The sequence below is a fragment of the Quercus robur genome, chromosome 10, assembly GCF_932294415.1.
Source record: "Quercus robur chromosome 10, dhQueRobu3.1, whole genome shotgun sequence".
NCBI lineage: Eukaryota > Viridiplantae > Streptophyta > Magnoliopsida > Fagales > Fagaceae > Quercus > Quercus robur.
This window is the reverse complement of record NC_065543.1, coordinates 47,421,472-47,424,816: the sequence shown is the minus strand read 5'-3', so window position 1 is coordinate 47,424,816 and position 3,345 is coordinate 47,421,472. Positions and strand designations below refer to the sequence as shown.

Genomic DNA, 3,345 nt, shown 5'->3' with positions numbered 1-3,345 from the left:
AAAATTCAATTAACCATCAAATTGAGTGGATTTTTTTTTCTTTTGTATTCTGTGCATCATTACATGCATGATAAAACATTTTTACGCGAAAAGCGAAAGTCTTGGTTTTTCGTTTTGGGGGGCCAAACCGCCAAACCAATCCTTGGATTAGAATTTAAATCGAAATAGAGAAATTAAAATATTGTTACTACAAGCTTGTAGCCCACAATATATGATTTGGTTCCTCTCATTGTCTCTCCCTAGCCCCAACTCATCCAACATTTTTAGTTCAAACACAACCAACACCTCTTCCTTTGTGTACTTTCCTTCCTCTCATTACACTTCGAAGCATAGCTGTAATGCCTCTAAATCCATGGATCACCCTCTTCTCCTTCTTAACAATCATCCTTCCCCTCTTGAACCCTTTTGTAGCTTTTGCAGTTAATCCACAAGGCGAAGCTCTTCTTTCATGGAAGCAAAGCCTGAATGGAATCACTGAGGCCTTGTCTAATTGGGACCCCAATGATGAAACTCCATGTGGGTGGTTTGGAATTACTTGCAACATCAACAAGGAGGTTGTAGTATTGGAATTAAGGTACTTGAATTTGTATGGTACAGTTCCAACTAATCTCACTCCATTGGTTTCTTTAACCAAGATTGTACTTTCTGATACAAACCTCATGGGTTCAATCCCAAAAGAGATTGCTACACTACATGAACTGAATTACTTGGACTTGAGTGACAATGCGTTAACCGGTGAAATCCCATCTGAGATTTGCAACTTGCTTAAGCTCCAAGAAATCCACTTGAACTCGAACCAGCTAAAGGGCTCAATTCCAGTTCAAATCGGCAACCTCACAAGCTTGAAATGGCGGAAAAAATGGGCTTCTGCTCTTTTCGGGCAAATTAATTAGCCTTTTGCCCTTCTTCCCAAACTAATTAGGGAAATGCCCCTCTTTTAAAACTCGACTTTTTCAAAATCGAGTTAAGTTCTATAGTGACGTTTTTAAGGATCTATAGTGAAGTTTTTAAGGACCTATAGTGCCGTTTTGTAACTTGATATCCATGAAATCGAGTTATAGGCAATTTTATTGCCTATAACTCGATTTCATGGATATCAAGTTATAAAACGTCATTATAGATTTTTAAAACGTCACTATAGGTCCTTAAAAACATCACTATAGGGCTCTAGAATTTTTATTTTTTATTTTTTTAACTCGATTTTGAGAAAGTCGAGTTTCAAAAGAGGGGCATTTTCCTAATTAGTTTGGGAAGAAGGGCAAAAGGCTAATTAATTTGCCCAAAAAGGGCAAAAGCCCATTTTGTCCTTGACATGGCTGACTCTTTATGAAAACAAGCTCAATGGTGAGATACCCAGTTCAATAGGCAAATTGAAGAACCTCCAGTTGATAAGAGCAGGTGGGAACAAGAATCTCGAAGGCCTTATACCTTGAGAAATTGGGAATTGTACCGAGTTGACCATGTTAGGCATAGTCGCAACAAATGTCTCCGGCCAAATCCCACCTGAAATCGGCAACTGTACCGCCCTCCAAAACATCTACCTCTATGAAACCTCGCTCACTGGTTCAATACCGAAAAGTATTGGAAACCTCAAAAACCTCCAAACTCTTCATTTTTGGCAGAACAGCTTGGTGGGGACTATTCCATCAGAGCTTGGAAATTGCAAGAAATCATCAATTCCTTTGTCAATTTCCAAATGTCAGAATCTCAAGGTCCTTGATTTGGCTAATAACGGTTTGATTGGGAATATTCCCCAAGGAATCTTTCAACTCAAGCTAGAAGTGCTCGTGCTTTTCTCCAACAAATTAACGGGCAAAATACCGAAAAATATCAGAAACTGCCGAAACTTGGAGAATCTCGATTTGCATTCTAATTTGATCACCAGAAAGTTTCCTGGCGAGTTAAGCCGCCTTGTTTCGTTGCAGGTTGTTGATTTTTCGAATAATTTGATTGAAGGTACTTGGCCACTTCGTGCTTTTCTACCTAACATTTTTTTCTTTTCAATCTCAAGAAACAATTTAAGTGGAGAGATCCCTTCTTTGATTTGCAATCGTAATTTTTATAACTACCTTGATTTCTCTCATAATCAATTTAGCATGGTTCCTTCATGTTTAGGAAACATGAGTGATCTCATAAATTTGGATCTACGAAATAACAATCTTCATGGCACCATCCCAAAATTTTTAAAGTGCAGTAACTTGAGAAGTCTTAAACTGGCCCGCAATCAATTAGAAGGGCCATTGCCACGTTCATTGGTCAATTGCAAAAAATTGAAAATTCTAGATGTTTCAAATGAGGTTAACGACATATTCCCTCATTGGTTAGTAAATCTTCCAAAGTTACGGGTTCTCTTATTGCAATCAAACAACTTTCATGGTTCAATAGGCAATCACAAGACTAAATTCTCATTCCCTAATTTCAGAATCATAGACCTCTCTCACAATATGTTCCATGGTCAATTGCCATCAAACTTTTTCAAGAATTTAACAGCCATGATGAATGGGAATGTGAAGAAAGGTAAATTGCAATATATGGGTGATACTTATTATTAAGATTCTATTACGATTGATATTAAAGGGAACTAGTCGCTAACCCGTGCGATGCACGGGATAGTTAAACAAAATTTATACACATTCACTTTTATTAGTACAATCATTTGAAAATAATTCTAACTAATACACTTAAAAGGGTTAGTAATTTATAGTACTTACCCCCTACTATTAGTATACAGACACCAAGTGCGGTCGTCGTAACCCTTTGAAAGAACCTTCCCCAAATGGACCCTATCAAAAAAAAAAAAAAAAAACACCCAATTAACAAAATTGATCCAAAAGGGCCTAAAAAGCACACAAAATCAATTCAAAAAACAAAAATATGAGACAAAGTAATTACTTTCCGCTACCAATGAAATCGTCTTTTGTATTGCTTTTCCAAACTGCAGCACTTACCTCTCTAAGGCCTTCAATTAACGAAAACACAAACTTCTCTTGGAATACCGGAGTATTATGACCATCTATACACACATACACAAAAAACAAAATCAGCATAACTCACTATAACTCTATAGAAGCCTAAAAAATATAAAGAGAAATTAAAGGGGTTGAATTTGATATTTACGTTTGGAGAGAGAGAGTTTGCAGAAACTATGGTTTTATATTTCTTAACTTGAGAGAGGGGTAAGGTTGCTAGGGTTTTATTTCTTAACTTGAGAGAAGGGTAAAGTTGCTAGGGTTTTGAGGTGTTATAATGTTTTTATTTTATTATTATTTTTTTTAATATTGTGCTGACGTGGAAAATTGTGGTGCCAGTAGAGGCTTCGGTTTTATATATATATATATATATATA

General features: G+C 36.4%; 1 pseudogene; it reads left to right on the top strand.

The window, feature by feature from the left end:
• The first annotated feature begins 261 nt into the window (after positions 1-261).
• On the top strand, positions 262-2,552 carry LOC126704254 (LRR receptor-like serine/threonine-protein kinase RGI3; annotated as a pseudogene).
• The last annotated feature ends 793 nt before the right edge of the window (positions 2,553-3,345 follow it).